The sequence below is a fragment of the Protopterus annectens genome, chromosome 11.part0 (assembly GCF_019279795.1).
Source record: "Protopterus annectens isolate FY-2018-M chromosome 11.part0, PAN1.0, whole genome shotgun sequence".
In the NCBI taxonomy this organism is placed as follows: Eukaryota; Metazoa; Chordata; order Ceratodontiformes; family Protopteridae; genus Protopterus; species Protopterus annectens.
Genome location: NC_056745.1, coordinates 1,216,266,443 through 1,216,284,651, shown reverse-complemented (window position 1 = coordinate 1,216,284,651; position 18,209 = coordinate 1,216,266,443).

The window sequence follows — 18,209 nt, the reverse complement described above, 5'->3', positions numbered from 1 at the left end:
TTCAGCGCAAACTCCCCCCCCTCCCCACCAAAAGGGCAAATATCTATCCCAGCAGAGTGCTGCACCCCTGACATCTCAGATGCTCAGGTAAGAGCCGCCCTCTCCAAAGCAAAAAACACAGCATCAATGGGACCAGACGGTGTCCCGGGCTGCATCCTACATGAACTCCAAGAAGAGCTAAACCCAAACCTAAAACTACTGTTCAATCTCAGTCTTACTACAGGATATGTACCCAAAGAGTGGCATACAGCAACAGTGGTCCCTCTCCACAAAGGTGGTGCCTCAACGGATCCTGGAAACTATCACCCCATAAGCCTGACTAGCTTGGTCTGCAAAGCTATGGAATGGATCATCATGGACCTCATAAATAAAGATATTGGGGACCTACAGACATTGGATCCTACCCAGTTCAGCTTTGTTAAGGGCAGATCCTGCCTCTTAAACTTAGTTGATTTCTTTGAAACAGTCACCAAGGCCATTGACGAGGGGAAGGTGGTTCACACAGCCTACCTGGACCTCGCAAATGCCTTCGATACAATACCCCACTCAGGCATTATAGATAAGCTCACCAGCTTAAATATAAACCCCTATGTCACTAGATGGGTTGCAAACTGGCTCAAGGACAGAACCCACTTGGTTAGAATTGCTGGAGCCATGTCAGACTCCAAACCAGTTACAAGTGGCGTCCCACAAGGCTCAGTCCTGGGACCTCTCTTGTTCGGTATATATTTCTCGGAGGTACAGGCCAACACGGAAGGACTGTGGCTGACCAAGTTCGCAGATGACTGCAAACTGGGCGCCATAATAGACTCTCCAGCCGACACAAGCATCCTCCAAAAGGGCCTCATAGAAACAGGCAACTGGTGCCAGAGCCATGGCCTCAAGCTAAATGCCAAAAAGTGTATAGTCATCCCCTTTGGCAAAAACAAAGTGCCCACAAATTACCACATAGGTGGTAATCCATTAAGTACAGAAGAAGTAATTAGGGACCTGGGGACCCAAGTTGATAGCAATCTCTCATTTAACAACCACGTGGCCAAAGTGGTTAGAAAAACATTTTATATAGCCCACCTAATCATGAAGGGATTCACATCTAGATCAGGGGAGGTCATCGTGCTTTTTTACTCATCCCTCATCAGGCCCATAATTGAGTACAATGCCCCTTTTGGGATGTACCTTACCAGACACCTGCAACAACTGGAAAAACACTAAAAATACCTCACCAAGAGGATCAAAGGGCTCAAACAGATGCCATATGCTGCCCGGTTAAAGAAACTCCAGCTCTACTCAGTGGTCTACCGCCTGCTCAGTGGCGATCTGTGCCTGACATATAGAGCCATGTCCAACCCGGAATTAATGGACATGCTGCACCTCAGAAAATCCAAATCCCATCGAGCTACGTGTTCGAGAGACTTGAACCTCAGCACTGAAATAAATAGGACATACTGGAGGGACAGATTCATAATCCAGAGGCTCCCTTCACTCTGGAATAAAATCCCAGTCCAGGTTAGGCAGAGTCTCTCATTGGCTCTCTTCAAGAGGAATCTTGATGAGTGGACGGGAGATCGTAGGCTTACCCCGGGTATCACTTCTGTGTCACTGTTAGGCAGAGGCACAGTATACTAACCTCGAAAAAGGGCATAGCAAAATTCATTTAAAATGGGTGGCGAAAGCCAAACACACTCTGGCTAGGCTTATAAATGCCCTAGGGCAGATAGCCTAGTATGAACCTATGAACCTATGAACCTAAAAATATAAAATAGCCACACAATACAGCTGGGAACCTGTCAAAGAAGGGACAACTTTTTAATATTAATATTGCTAACATGAGCAGCTGACAAAATAAAAGAATCTGCATGCATTTCTGAAATAAAAGTAATCTATAACTCTGATTATTGCAGTTATTTCTTAATTGTAAACCCTACATGTTTTCTTCCAAAATTGCCATTTTGCAGCAGGATTATTAGGGGAAGAGCAACATTTTGAGCCAAAATCAGGGACAGTTCAGAGGTTTGGATATGCCTAATTCTTTAAAGCAATTTATTTGCACATACCTCTCAACCTGTCAATGCAGGAAATCTGGACAAGGCCAAATATACTTATAAATAGTACAAAGAATTGTTGTATAAACTGAGACAGTTGATAGAATAACAGGTCTTGCTTTAGCATGCATTTTTCTGAAGGTTATGAAGTCTGAAACTCAGTGTCTGTCATTATTTGGTGACTTAATTCCTAAATTATTTGCCAGAAAACCACACATTTAATGAGGAACAAACCAAAATTAAAAAGCAAAAATCTATTCATTCTGTGAAAATCTGGACAGTTGAGAGGTATAGTTCAGCCGGGGCTGTCTTTGAGTTTGCCGCCCTTCCCCCTCACAAAATCATGGTCGAATAGAGCCTCCCTCCTTCAGCTATTCCAATGAACCATTACTTGGCTATTTTATCCCATTTACCATAAACACTAATGTGAATACTGCTTTACTTTTACGATGATTTGGGCTTCATTTGAAAGTTTTATTTTGCATTTTACAGCACAAACTCTAAGACATCTGCTAAACAAAGCAATGCAATCTCACAATGAAAACAGACCTAGCATTAAAACTTCTCTGCCCTTGAAACTCACATTCATTGAAACAGCATTGAAACCCACATTCAAAGAAAATACATTTTGCCAGTGACAGATAAAGATTATCTTTGGGCTGTTTTCAAATCATAGGCCCCTTACACATGAAACATACACGTGGTCTTTGATACACCTTTCTGATTTTATTAAATTGTATTCCTTGTACAATATAGTACAGCTGTGGAGGGCGTTTTAAATTTGTTTTGAACATTTTTCCAGTAAACAATGAAACAAAATGCATACACCAATAATGACAAAACTGCCCAATTCAAAACATTTTTCCAGTAAACAATGAAAAAAATGCATGCACCAATAACGACAAAACTGCCCAATTCAGAACATTTATATGATAAAAGTCTGCTCAAACTTCTACAGTCCACCAGTATCAGTAAATATGCACAATCTCTGAAGTAAAAGTCATCTAAATAATTCCACATTAAAGAAATATGTAACTAGTGAAGAGGTTGCTGCTAGCAAACAACTTTATATGTCATTGTTTCATCTACAAATAAAGTGTCTGTTACCCTTGATGAATAAATTGCCTATGTTTCATTAAAAAATGATAAGCCTGACAACAACTATCTATTTGTTTCATGGGGAAAACATGATCAAAGTATCAGTAAATATGCACAATCTCTGAAGAAGTAAAAGTCATCTAATAATTGCAATAGGGAATGGATGGCAAACTGATAACAGGTTCAGAGTTACTAGGTATCTTCACCAAAAAGGACTGCAGCATCCACCCCCTTTACAATACAGTACAGCATCAGCAATGCATCTACCTACTGCAGGAGTAGAGCCCACAGCCTTCTGCATCAAAAGCAAGTACACTACCAGTTGTGCTATTAACAACGCAAGCAGACTCGGCATAAGCATCACTAAACTTTTGTTCCCCTGCAGTTCTCAGCTTTTTGTAAAATCTACTTGACACTCAGCTGTATTTCTGAACTTTGCAGCATAAGCAATCCAGAAAAAGCCAAAATTTGGGGGGGGGGGGCAAAAAACAGGGACAAATTTTAAACATTACTTGTATAATGTTGGAAAGTTGCTAGAATAAAATGCTGTGTTACCACCATACATTTCACTGCCAAGCATTGAACCCAGGACCCTGTGCAAAACAGTCACAGCAACATACCACTATGCCAAATCAATCATCTATTTTATGAAAGAGGAAGACTGAAACATAAATGGCTACATTCAGTGAATTCAGTTCTCAGCATAGCTGTCAACATCTTAGCACAAAACACCTGAACAAAGCCAATAATGGGGGAATACAGCCCCCAAACAAATTCAGTGAGTTCAGTTATAACCATAGCTCTCAGCCTTGGCACAAAAAAACCTGGACAAAGCCGATAATGGGGGAATACAGTCCCAAAAATAAGGACAAATTTCAAATAACCATCTTATAAACTTATAAACTTGCTATTATAATAGGTTTTGTGTTACCATGTACTTTCTGAAGAATATGAAGTCTGCAATTCCAACGCTTGTCATTTTTATTTATTTAACATTTGTTTAACCAGGGAAGTCTGACTTGGAACAAAGGGCAATTTTTGGCAGAGGTAGAAACACTCCAGACATGTCTTTGTAAGATGAGAGGACACCAGAGCAAACCCACACAAACACAGGAAGGACATGCAGATTCCACATAGAAGGCACCCCAGCCAAGAATCAAACCAGACAACCTGTAGCTGTTAGGCAACAATGGCACCACTGCATAACTGGCTGTGTTGAGAAACAAACATATAGAAACCACAGATTTTATGAGGAACAGAACAAATATGAGGGAAAAATCTGCATTTTTTTTACAAATGGTGGTGGGTAGGGAATTCAGGGTTCAAGCCTTATTCTCTACCCACCACCATGTAGTGACTGAGGCATTTCACACACACACACACACACACACACACACACACACACACACACACACACACACACACACACACACCTCTTACCTGCCCTGCAAGTCTGATGCTTCATTGTTCGTTGTATCCTGCACCATCATTGCTGCGCCCGAGGAGCTGTTATCCTGCGTGAACCTAAGGCTTGTTCTAGCTGTCCTGCGAGACCACCCTGCCTGCGGACATTGCAGTCCGATCCCCTTCCAGTCTATGTAGTTAGAATTACTGCATAGACTGCTGGGTAAATGTAGATGCACATGTTGTAGTCCGGACTGCTGGTGGAGACAGTCTGTACTCAGTGCGCATGCTCCAGACTGGTTCACCAGCAGTCTGAGTATTGAAAATGCTGCGAGTGAGCATGCGCGATGTTCCGGGACCCGCGGTTTGTTTTATTATTTTATATTTGTTTAATTTTCTTATTTTACGGCTGAGAGGGCTGCAGTCCTGCAGTCCAATAGCACAGGCCGCCCCTGCCAACAATAAGGTGTGAACTGTTTCCAATTCTGTTTTACAAAACCTAGATTTGTCTGATTTTCCCATATACAGTGGACTTTGCAAACGAACGTGTAACACAATATCTTGGGCCGCCAATATTAACCTTTCATCTTTTGGTTTGAATTCGCCTCTCCTTAATCATGCCTGTGTTCAATCCTAATCAACATAAGGTTCTTCCAGGAGTTTTCTATACTTGCAACTATATTTATGCATTTCCTCATTTCTTGCCTTCTCATCTGATCTTTCACCTTGTATTCTTTCTTTTGTTTTTTGGTACATTCAGTTACAAAGGGATTTTTATCTCATTCTGGTTTGATTTCCATTCCCACTTGACACAGATATGGTTCTGCTAGACTAAAGGGGAAGTCATCTTAGATTTATTATTTTAATGTTTCAAAACTTTCACTATGTTTGGGTCTTGTGAGGTCAGCAGATATGTATGCAATCCCACGATTGCAGATCTATACATGTAATCAATTTCAAGGAGGCCCATATCTCCTTCAGAATGGGGAATATATAATCTTGGTATGCACTGATTTTTACAAATCATTTGATGAGCATGAAGCATCCTTCTTGTTTTCCTGTCTAATGTATCCAACACCTTTTGGGGCCAGTCAGTCACTCCAAAACTGTAAGTTAGGACAGGAAGAGTAAATTAGTTTATAGCTTGAATTTTGTTCCTAGATGTCAACGCTGTTTTCAGGATTAATTTAAGTCGTCTAAAATATTCCTTACTAAGTTTTATTTGCATTTGTTCATCTTTTATTCTTGATCACTTGATCACTCAAAAACAAAACCATTTTTTCCTGCTGTTAGTCAGGTTAGTGTCTGTTTGGGATGCACATATAAATAGTTTTAATCATGTCTAAATCTTTGTGCAAAGATGTTAATACTGTACTTTTAACAAGAAGTTAGGTACTGCATCTAGGCCTGAGGTTTTCCATTTAGATGCTTTTCTCAACTTTGTTTCAATCTCTCAGGCTGTTACTACCTCCCATTTCAAATCCTGTACCTTTAAATGTCTTATTCTTTCTTTTACATTTTCTATCCATTTAGCATCTTTGTTATATTCCATAGGGATTTCACAAATGCTTCTTCAAAATACATCTATTTCTTCTTTTTTGGTGGTATTTCATTTAATTTTACCTTGTTTCCCAATTTTCTATAAAACTTTTTGGGTCATCAATAAATTGCTTATTTTATACTTTTCCTTTATATTCATCTGTGTATATTCTAAGTTTTTCTACCTGTGCTGATATTTTTAGTTTATTATTTGAAATAGTGCATGATAAATCCCAGTCCATAATAATACTGCACATTTCCTCTTCTATACTCTTCTAACACTGACACTTCTTGTCTTAATTATTTTATAGTTTTCCCTGTTTCATACTCCATAGATGACATTCGATTTCTCCCCTTCTTTTCTCTTACTACCCTGTGTTCTTGTGGTAGAACTTTATCTGTTATTAATTTAGCTGCACAGTAATATATCCTATTTATTTCTGTTATATCACATGGATCTCACTATGCACAGTCCTAATTACTGTGTTCACTAATTTTATCAAACTTCTGACTTTTTTGGGTTTTATTGACCTTCTGCAGTCTATTTCTTTCATTGATTTTAATATAGGTTCATAGGTTGGTACTAGTCTATCAGCCTTAGGGCCTATACAAGCCTAACCATAACAATTCCCTGGCTATCTCTTCCCACAGTATTTATTTCTCTGGACCCCTGTCAAGCAGGGCGACTGATGTGATCCCCGGGTTGAATTTCCTGTCTCCCATCCAATCATCAAGGTTCCTTTTGAAGAGGGCCAAAGAGGCACTCTGCTTGACATGTATGGGCAGTCTGTTCCAGAGTCCAGAGTCTGCGGAGTCTCTGGGTCAGGAACCTATCCCTCCAGCATGTTTTGTTCATTGTGATGACAAGGTTTAGATCCCTGGAGCATGTGGCTCTGAGGGATTGGGATTTTTTTAAGTGTAGAACGTCCAACAGCTCTGGAGTTAACATGGCCTTGTATGTTAAGCAGAGATCGCCTCTGAGTAGACGATATGCAACAGAGTATAGCTGGAGTTTTTGTATATGGTCAGCATAGGGCATCTGCTTTAGGCCTGTAATTCTTTTAGTGAGATATTTCTGCGGCCTTTCCAGTTGTTGCAGATGTCTTGAGAGGTACATACCAAATGGGGCATTGTATTCTATAATGGGTCTAATGAGGGATGAGTACAGTGGGACAATGACCTCCTTTTTTCTGGATGAAAAGCCCTTAGTGATGAGGTGTGCCACAGAGAAGGATTTCCTAACTGTTGTGGTGATGTGGTTATCAAAGGTGAGACCACTGTCCACCTGTGTCCCTAAGTTCCTTATCACACTTTAGGTGTTTAGTGTACTGCCACCTATGTAGTAATTCATGGGTGTTTTTTTCCCAAAGGGGGTAACTATACATTTCTTGGCATTGAACTTGAGCCCATGGCTCTGGCACCAAGCATCTGTTTCTGTAAGGCCCTTTTGTAGAATAGCCACATAATTTGAGGATTCAATAATGGCTCCCAGTTTGCAGTCATCTGCGAACTTTGTTAGCCAGAGCCCTTTAGTGTTGGCCTGTACTTCAGAGAAGTAGATGCCAAACAAGAGCAGTCCCAGGACTGAACCCTGAGGTACTCCAGTTGTCACTTGTCTGGAGCTGGATTTAGAGTTGGCTACTTTTACAGTGTGGGTTCTGTCAATAAGCCAGTTGGCAACTCATCGAGTGACATAGGGATTTATGCCCAGATTAGTAAGTTTATCTATGATTCCAGAGTGGGGGATGGTGTTGAAGGCCTTGGCAAGGTCCAGATAGGCTGTGTAGACCACCTTAACCTTATTTACAGCTCTGAAGACTGATTTGAAGAAGTCAATCAGGTTCAGGAGACAAGATAGGCCCTTCATGAACCCAAGCTGCGTGGAGTCCAGTGTTTGAAGGTTGCCAATGTCTTTGTTTATAAGTTCCATGATAATACGTTCCATGGCCTTGCAGATCAGGCTCATTAGACTGATGGGGCTGTAGTTCCCAGGATCCAAGGTGGATCCCCCCTTGTGGAGTGGGATAACTGTAGCTGTGTGCCACTCAGTGGGCACAAAGCCTGAGGTGAGGCTATGATTAAACATGACACTTAGGTGAGGTGCCAGTTCATTTTGTAGTTCATGTAGTACACAGCCTGGGATGTCGTCTGGTCCCATGGATGCTGTATTCTTAGCTTTATATATATATATATATATATATATATATATATATATATATATATATATATATATATATATATATATTAAATCAAGCAACTCTTCTCTCAGCTCATTTTCTTCCAAACTAAGGGCACATTTTATGTTCTCCATTTCCTGCGGGCATTCTATAGAAAGTTCTACAGCATCTTCCTGTGGCACATTCTCTTCAATTTCATCCATCTGTTGCTCTGTCATATGGGAAGTCGCAGGCCTACTACTCCTCAACACTGACTGCATCAGAGTTGCCAACATTTCCTGTTCCTTCCCTTGCTGTCCAGCTTCAAGTGAACATTTATTACTGGTTTTTGTGGAAGGTTCCAAAATATCCTCATACAGCAACTGACCAGTTGCTTCCTGTTCCACTGGTTTCTCCTTAATTTGGATGTCTATTGCTCTATCCTGCTGTGGTGCATTCTGAGTTAGATTTTCTACACTGAATCCTTCACTTCGCAGGAACTCCATAACCTCAGTTTCTATTTCTTTAACTTATCCATTACTAGTCTACTTTTCTACTTTTCCTCTGCCTTCTTATTTTTTGTATTGTAGTGTTTTCCATGCCCAAATTTCTTTGTCAGTATTTCTTGTCAAATATCCTTGGTGCTGTTCTTTTTGTATTGATTAATTTTGCTTTCTCTTTTGCATAAATATTACACCACATTACAGCTCTTTTTCTTTCACATTTCCATATTTCTTCTTCAGATGTCTCCTGATCTTCCTGTTTCTCCTTACTTTGAGGATTCATTCCATCATGCTGTGATGTGACCTGTGTTAGACCTTCTACACCAAATCTTTCACTTCGCAGGCATTCCATAACTTCAACTTCTATATTTTTTACTTCTACTTTACTAATCTTCTTTTCTGCATTCTCTCTTCATGATATTAGTTACTCATTTTAACGTATAGTTGATGTACAGCTAACTTTAAAGGTAACTTGTCACCTGCTGACATTGTGGTGGAGTAGATTGCTATTATTATATATTTATGTTATCATTCATCTGTATAAATCAACTTATACATGTTGCTATTCCTTTTTTTTTGGTAAATTGTCTGCGTTATAATCTGTCTATGACATAAAAGAGGGGGATAAAATTCAACAGTATACATACAAGTATGGGTAAAAGACCACCACTGACAAGGAAATTTTCCCCATATGCACTGATAACATATGGATAAAAAGGAACCAGTCTCAGTGAGCTATAGATATGGATGGAATTAAAATATATCTGTAGTGTTATTTCTGATTAATCCACAATATCTGTGGCATGTTAATGGAAGCCAATAACATCTGAGGATTTCCATAAGTTGTATGTTCACTGACTAGTTTACAGATACTTTCTGATGCTTAGTAATACAGTAGTAGTTGTTAGCGCATGTGGTCTGATAGAAACAACATGCGGATGGTTCACTGTTTATTGTGTCGATATCTTTCCACGAGTGCATAACAGTTTATTTTAATATGCTGACTTTTTTCTGTACTGTCTCTATATAACTTCCACTGTGTGCTGCATATCATAATATAAAAGTAGTATTTGTCATAGTGTGTATCACTGACTGGTTGTATATGACAGGCATCTGATATTCTTGGAGTACACATGCTCATTCTTGTTTGGATGTGCATGTAACAGTGGAACACCATTACTATGGCACATTGGTTGTGCAGTTGTCCCTTTCTTGTTATGATATCCAGTGCCATGGGTTCAAATCCCATATATGACCTATGCAACTTTTTAATGGATTGTGCATGTGATGATGTTGTTACTGCTGATATATTACATATTCAGACATTTTTTTCATATTTATTCTGATTATCTATTCATAACAGTAATACAAATTAAACTGATTGTTTAGCACAGCTTTGCATTGTAAATGAAAGGTGAGATAGTCAGTGGACATATACTTGGAACATCATTATATCAATGTGTGAGCCTCCATGTAAACTATAACACTTGATGTCAATCAGAAGTAGGGAAGACAATTTCTCACACAGAGAGAATGAAATTATAATTGAGGTTCCTCCTGAGCATGACTGCAATCTTCTTGGATGGATAGGCAATACTGTCTGGAGGAATGAAGTGCGAACAGACCTTCCAAACATGATCAATGTTTTGGGCAGTCACAATAGATCCAGTGAGGCCTGTCAGTGATGTTACTCTGGCACGATCTTCAGTGCAGCCTACAGACTGCTGCTATGAAAGGGCAAGGAATGCCACTGGAGGTGGGCCACCCTTGCCTCCCCAAATTACATTATCAGTGTTATTAGCCTCAAATCATACCACCAGGGCATATGTTGCCCTCATGCATAATGTTGACAGATGTAGATTCTGATTACATCATAGCTGTGATCCTGTACTTACTGACTAGTAGTCCCTCAGGTATTTTCCCATGTTGAAAAGTAGCCGTCAGACCACTTTTCCCTCTTATTGCAGCATCATGAACACTACTAGAGTATATCACCATGATATTAGTAATGAGAGATCTGTTGAGCACATCAACTGACTCACTCTTGTTTTGTTGTGTAGTTCTGCATCAGATACAGCAGGTGATTTAAATGAAAAGTGGGTGCAGTCTATTGCACCTAGGATGCAGGGGGAATTGGCTGTAGCACAGCATTGTTGCATGGCAGTTCTTTAATCCATGACTGTTGCTGGGAAGTGGGATGCAATCAACCACCTTGGTGCACATTGCTGCAAGGAAATGCAAGATAATTTGAATGGCAGCTGCCTGGGATATTCCTACAGTATCTTCTTTATGCTGCTGAAATGTTCCAGATGCCAGTATACCTAGATTCAGAAAAACTTTTGTTAATGAGTGCAAAAGTAAAAAAAACAACATAATACATGTGTGTGTGTGTGTGTGTGTGTGTGTGTGTGTGTGTGTGTGTGTGTGTGTGTGTGTGTGTGTGTGTGTATGTATATGTGTGTGTGTGTGTGTGTGTGTGTGTGTGTGTGTGTGTGTGTGTGTGTGTGTGTGTGTGTGCGTGTGTGTGTTTGTGCATATATTAATGCGAAGGGTAAAAGCGATTCAGCAGTGGCAGTAGCAGTTAAGAGGTTTGCATAGCTCCTGACCTCTTAGCTCAAGATATAAATTGCAAAGTTGCTTGAACAGCAGGATTTGTGTTAGTATGCATGTTCTGATCCACAACAGTGTTTCGGGGTGGGAGGTAAGATTGATCCAGCAGTGGCAGCAGCAGTTAAGAGGTTTGCAGTCCTCTCGACCTCTTTGCTAAAGGGATCATTGGGGGAAATGTTTCATTTGATGTCAGTGAAGTGCTTGGGCTGACATGGGCAAACTACTGAAGGGATCATTGGGTGTGAATGTTTCATCTGGTGTCAGAGAGGTGCTTGGGCATAAATGGAAAAAGTGCTGAAAGGATCACTGGGGGAAAAGTTTGATTTGGTGTTAGTGAATTACTTGTGCAGATATGGACAAACTAATAAAGGTTCATAGGGGAAACTGTTTATTTTGCTGTCAGTAAAAGTGCTTGCACAGACATGGACATACTACTAAAATGATTGTTGGAGGAACTGTTCTATTTGGTGCCAGTGAATGACCAGCAATAATGGAGCAAGTACAGAAGAATTCATTTGAGGAAATTATTTGTTTTGTCATCACTGAAGTCTTTGTGTGGAAATATTGAGGGGAAGTGTTTCATTTGGTGTCGGTGATATTGTTGTGCAGACACAGACAACTTACTGAAGGGATTGTTTTGGGGAGATGTTCCTTTTGGTGTCAGCGAAGTGCATAGACACTCATGGAGAAACTACTGAACGGATCGTTGGGGGAAATGTTCCATTTGGTGTCAGTGAAGTTCTTGTGCAGGCATGGACAAACTACTGAGGGGATCATTAGGGGAAATGTTTCATTTGATGTTTGTGAAGTGCTTGGGCCGATATGGACAAACTGCTGAATGTGTATTTGGGAAAAGTGCTTCATTTGATCTTAGTAATCATTGGTCATATAACATAATATGATATCCTGTGTACTATACTTCTAGAGAGGACAGTGGGACACCTATACACAGTATAGGGTATTCCCTCCACAACTACCATCTTGTTTATTCATATAGTTCTGTGGTTACAATGTAGCCCTACCAGTCTGTGTTACATGATAACTCAGACCTGATAAAGAATAAGCTGCTAAGGGCCATAAACTTATATTCCTAAATGAAATACCCTTTGTCAGTACTTGTATACTATGGGACTGTGCAAGCCATGTCAAGGTGACATTTTCAAATCAAATTCGTTAAATCAGTTGACCCCTCTTCTTGTGCAAAGTGTCCCACTAAATGCCTTTCAGTGCCCTTAAGCAGTACAGATCTGCTGCTTACAATGTTTTTGATGCTTTAAAGTAATCTGTTCCTCTCCCTGGATGCCTTCTGCACCCTTTATGGGCATAAGCACAGGATCTCCACTCTTCTCTTTGTTTTAAATGCAAATCCCCTTCCCCATGCCCCTGGTTCCCTAGTAAATTCTCAAGAATGTAGTTTGCACTGCTCTGCAGCCATTAGTTATATAAGCCTCAGCAATTACCTCCAGGTCTTAATCTCTGTAATACTCAAACTGCTGTTCGACATCTCACCCTCCCTACTGAGTCTCTGCAATTTTCTGACCACATACTGATATACAATCAAATGGCAAAAGTGATGCCAAAAATTGATAGATTTGGATCAATGTGGTTTTGTGGCAGGGAGGCAAACCTATGACAACATTAACAGAGGCAAGCAGAATGTAAGAAAATACCACAGCTGTTGATTTTGATGCAGAGAAAGCATTGGACAGAGGAGGCTGGGACTTTAGGAGCAGAGCACTGGAAGCATTTTCATTCCCTAATAAAATTGTAAGGTTAATTAGGAGGATATATGAGGGATCCGAGGTGAAAACTAAAATGGGTGGGGGTCCTCTCTGATAATCACTGCTTGAGCAGAGGAACCAGGCAGGGGTGTCCTCCCTCCCCTTTGCTATTTGCTTTATATTCAAAACCATTGGCAAAGAATATAAGGGACTCAGAAATTAAAGGATATAATTGGCAAGGTAGTCAAGAGAAACAGGAAATTTTGATCAGGACAAAATGAAAGGCAGTAATGCATAACATAATGGTGATAAAGCTGCAGAGAGTAGTATCAGAAATAAACTGCAGACATGCAATGCAAGGAATGAAAGCATCACTCATGGGAATCTCACAGTTTGAATGAACTGCAGACATGCAGTGCAAGGTATGAAAGCATCACTCATGGGAATCTCACTGTTTGAATGAACTGCAGACATGCAATGCAAGGAATGAAAGCATCACTCATGGGAATCTCACTGTTTGAATTAACTGCAGACATGCAATGCAAGGTATGAAAGCATCACTCATGGGAATCTCACTGTTTGAATGAACTGCAGACATGCAATGCAAGGTATGAAAGCATCACTCATGGGAATCTCACTGTATGAATGAGCTGCAGACATGTAATGCAAGGTATGAAAGCATCACTCATGGGAATCTCACTGTTTGCATGAACTGCAGACATGCAATGCAGGGTATGACAGCATCAATCATGTGAATCTCACTGTTTGCATGAACTGCAGACATGCAATGCAAGGTATGAAAGCATCACTCATGGGAATCTCACTGTTTGAATGAACTGCAGACATGCAATGCAAGGAATGAAAGCATCACTCATGGAAATCTCACTGTTTGAATTAACTGCAGACATGCAATGCAAGGTATGAAAGCATCACTCATGGGAATCTCACTGTTTGAATGAACTGCAGACATGCAATGCAAGGTATGAAAGCATCACTCATGGGAATCTCACTGTATGAATGAGCTGCAGACATGTAATGCAAGGTATGAAAGCATCACTCATGGGAATCTCACTGTTTGCATGAACTGCAGACATGCAATGTAGGGTATGACAGCATCACTCATGAGAATCTCACTGTTTGCATTAACTGCAGACATGCAATGCAAGGTATGAAAGCATCACTCATGGGAATCTCACTGTATGAATGAGCTGCAGAAATGCAATGTAGGGTATGACAGCATCACTCATGAGAATCTCACTGTTTGCATTAACTGCAGACATGCAATGCAAGGTATGAAAGCATCACTCATGGGAATCTCACTGTTTGAATGGACTGCAGACATGCAATCCACGGTATGAAAGCATCACTCATGGGAATCTCGCTGTTTGAATGAACTGCCGACATGCAATGCAAGGTATGAAAGCATCACTCATGGGAATCTCACTGTTTGAATGAACTGCAGACATGTAATGCAAGGTATGAAAGCATCACTCATGGGAATCTCACTGTTTGAATGGACTGCAGACATGCAATCCACAGTATGAAAGCATCATTCATGGGAATCTCGCTGTTTGAATGAACTGCAGACATGCAATGCAAGGTATGAAAGCATCACTCATGGGAATCTCACTGTTTGAATGGACTGCAGACATGCAATCCACGGTATGAATGCATCACTCATGGGAATCTCGCTGTTTGAATGAACTGCAGACATGCAATACAAGGTATGAAAGCATCACTCATGGGAATCTCACTGTTTGAATGAACTGCAGACATGCAGAGCAAGGTATGAAAGCATCACTCAATCTCACTGTTTGAAACTGTTGAAAAGCAAGTGGAGGAGTCGGTCTAGAGCATGTACTGAAGAAAACATTACATTTAGCTTTTATTATTTTCCTGCGGTGATATGAAAGAGAGGTACATGGTACAGCTCAAATAAAGTGTCAGTTCTGTCATTTTGCTGTATATTCTCTGCCAATACAAAAAAGATTACAGCCTGTAGGACTAATAACTAAAATAATGAAACAACAGGCTGCAGCTATACTTGGAAATGCAGAACTCAGCATGAAAAAATAACAGGTCAAGTGAAAGTAACAGAAAAATGATATAATACTTCTGTGGAGAACGGTACTAGAAGACACATAAAATGCTTTCATTCTCGTTTTGAATGAGGAAAAAACTGCACAGATTGTTAAAATACATACAGCAAAAGAAACTGACAATGAACAAATCCAGTAATTTAGCAAGATGTAATGCCTGTACTACAAAGTGCATTTGATGTAGATTCCAAAGTAGGCACCAAATAACATGAACTGCATGGAATAGAGAACTCCATGTACTAATGTTTATTTTTTATTATTTATTTATTTACTTTTTAGAATTTCTGTGTAGTCATTGATAGCCATGGGGATAGTTTCAGCTCATCACTGACATTCTGTCTTGCCTTATATAAGGGGTACATTTTGAGTTATCTCTGCTTAATATCAGAGCTTTGGCTGACTATCATCTACCTGAAATCAGCTGGACGTATAAGTGAATTTAAGTACACTGTTATTTGCTCTTTTTGCATATAGTACTGCATTTAATTTATTTATTTGTGTTTTTCACTGAATATTAACTCAACTGAAGTTGTGGCTGTCTCTCTACAGAGTACTTTTTAGAAATTATGTGTAGCCATTGATAGCAGTGGGGGTAGTTTCAGCTCATCACTGACATTCTGTCTTGCCTTATTTAAGTGGTACATTTTGAGTTATCTCTGCTTAATATCAGAGCTTTGGCCATCTAACATCTACTTGAAATCAGCTGGACGTATAAATGAATTTAAGTACACGTTTATCTGCTCTTTTGCATATAGTACGGTATTTAATTTATTTATTTATGTTTTTCACTGAATATTAACTCAACTGAAGTTGTGGCTGTCTCTCTACAGAGTTTGTTTGTCTTTTCGGCTTTTCCCGGTTAGGGGTCACCACAGTGGAACTCCGGTCCGCTAATGATTGGCAGTAGATTTTTTTTTAGGTGCCGAGTTGCCAGCCCAACGCCCAACCTTCAGCAAAGGCACGCCCATTCACGCATGTCTTTCAGAGACCACTTGACCGCAGGGAGGACATGCAGACTCCATACAGAAGATACTCCAACCGAGAATCGAACAGGAGAACTTCTTGCTGTGAGGCAACAACGTTACCGCTGTACCACCGCAGCTGCCTCTCTACAGAGTACTTTTTACATTTTCTGTGTAGCCATTGATAGCAGTGGGGGGTAGTTTCAGCTCATCACTGACATTCTGTCTTGCCTTATATAAGTGGTACATTTTGAGTTATCTCTGCTTAATATCAGAGCTTTGGCTGGCTAACATCTACCTGAAATCAGCTGGACGTATAAGTGAATTTAAGTACACTTTTATGTGCTCTTTTGCATATAGTACTGTATTTAATTTATTTATTTGCATTTTTCACTGAATATTAACTCAACTGAAGTTGTGGCTGTCTCTCTGCAGTTAGTTCCCCACCTACCCTCCCTGTTCTTGTTTTGTTGTTAATGTCGGTGACTTTGAAATTCCCCGCCCCTCTTGTAGTTTTGTATTTGGATACTCCTTCTGGGCCCATCTCATTTGCTCACTCAACTGAGTGCAGTGAGATCATATTCTGATTTCAAGCACTCCTACTGTGTACAAAGACAGCATTTGGGAAGGACAACCCCTGTAGCCTCTTAATCCTGCTCTGTTCCCTCCCTCAAAAAAAAAAAAAAAATATATATATATATATATATATATATATATATATATATATATATATATATATATATATATATATATATATATATATATATATATATATATATATTATTCAGCTGCTCTTACTCTAACTGTCTTAGTTGCTCTTCTGCTTGCTGTTATCTGTTCAGTCGCTCGTACTTTGCACTTATTACTGCTTGTTAGTTGTCTTCTAATTTACTGCCTTCTGCACTTGATTTTTAGTCATTTGTTAATTTAATTGCATTTATTTGAACTGCATTTGCCGTAGTGTTGCTACACACTCAGGTGTGCTGGCCTGCACTACAATTTGAATTGTATTTACTGCTGTTTTAGCTGCTTTTCTGTAACAAAAAAAAAAAAAAAACAATTCTAAGCTTGTTTCCTGCCTTTCCTCTAACTAGTCAAGTCCAGATACAGACTTGCTGTATCCAGGAATGTTGGTAAGCTTCTGAGCCCCCCAAGCCTTTCTTTCTGTGTTGGAGGGAAGCCTTCTAGCTCATCAGTGGGAGTGGTAACCACTAGGTAGCAATCTACCATGGGAAGAGTGGGTTTTGGCACTGACATTGTAGTTCATTGGCCGTTTAGGCAGTTTTTCCATCTCTTTCTACTTTCTGGTTAAAAGCCCATTTTGCGTTTGGTCCCTGCCTTTCCTATAACTAGTGTAGTCCAGGTACAGATTTGCTGTATCCAGGACTGTTGGTAAGCTTCTGAGCCCACCCCCCCCAAGCCCTTCTGTGTTGGAGAGAAGCCTTCTAGCTTATCAGTGGGAGTGGTAAGCACTAGGTAACCTATCTACCACAGGAGAAGTGGTTTCTGGCCCAGAAATTTTAGTTTATTGGCCATTTGGGAAGCTTTTCCATCTCTTTCAACCTTCTGATTTAAAAGTCTGAGTTTGCGCTCGTTTCCTGCCTTTCCTGTTACTAGTCTAGTCCAGGTACAGAGCTGCTGTATCCAGGACTCTTTGTAAGCTTCTGTGTCCCCCAAGCCTTTCCGTGTTGGAAGGAAGCCTTTTAGCTTATCAGTGGGAGTGGTAAGCATCAGGTAGCCTATCTACCACAAGAGGAGTGGTCCCTGGCCCAGAAATTGTAGCTATTGGCTGTTTGAGTAGCTTTTTTCCATCTCTTTCAACTTTCTGGATTGAAAGCCACACTTGTGCCTGTTTCCCGCCTTTCCGATAACTAGCCTAGTCTAGTTACAGAGTTGCTGTATCCAGGATTGTTAGTAAGCTTCTGAGCCCCCCAAGCTTTTCTGTGTTGGAGGGAAGCCTTCTAGCTTATCAGTGGAAGTGGTAAGCACTAGGTAGCTTATCCTCCATGGGAAGAGTTTGTTTTGGCCCAGACATTGTAGTTTATTTGGCCGTTTGGGCAGTTTTCCATCTCTTT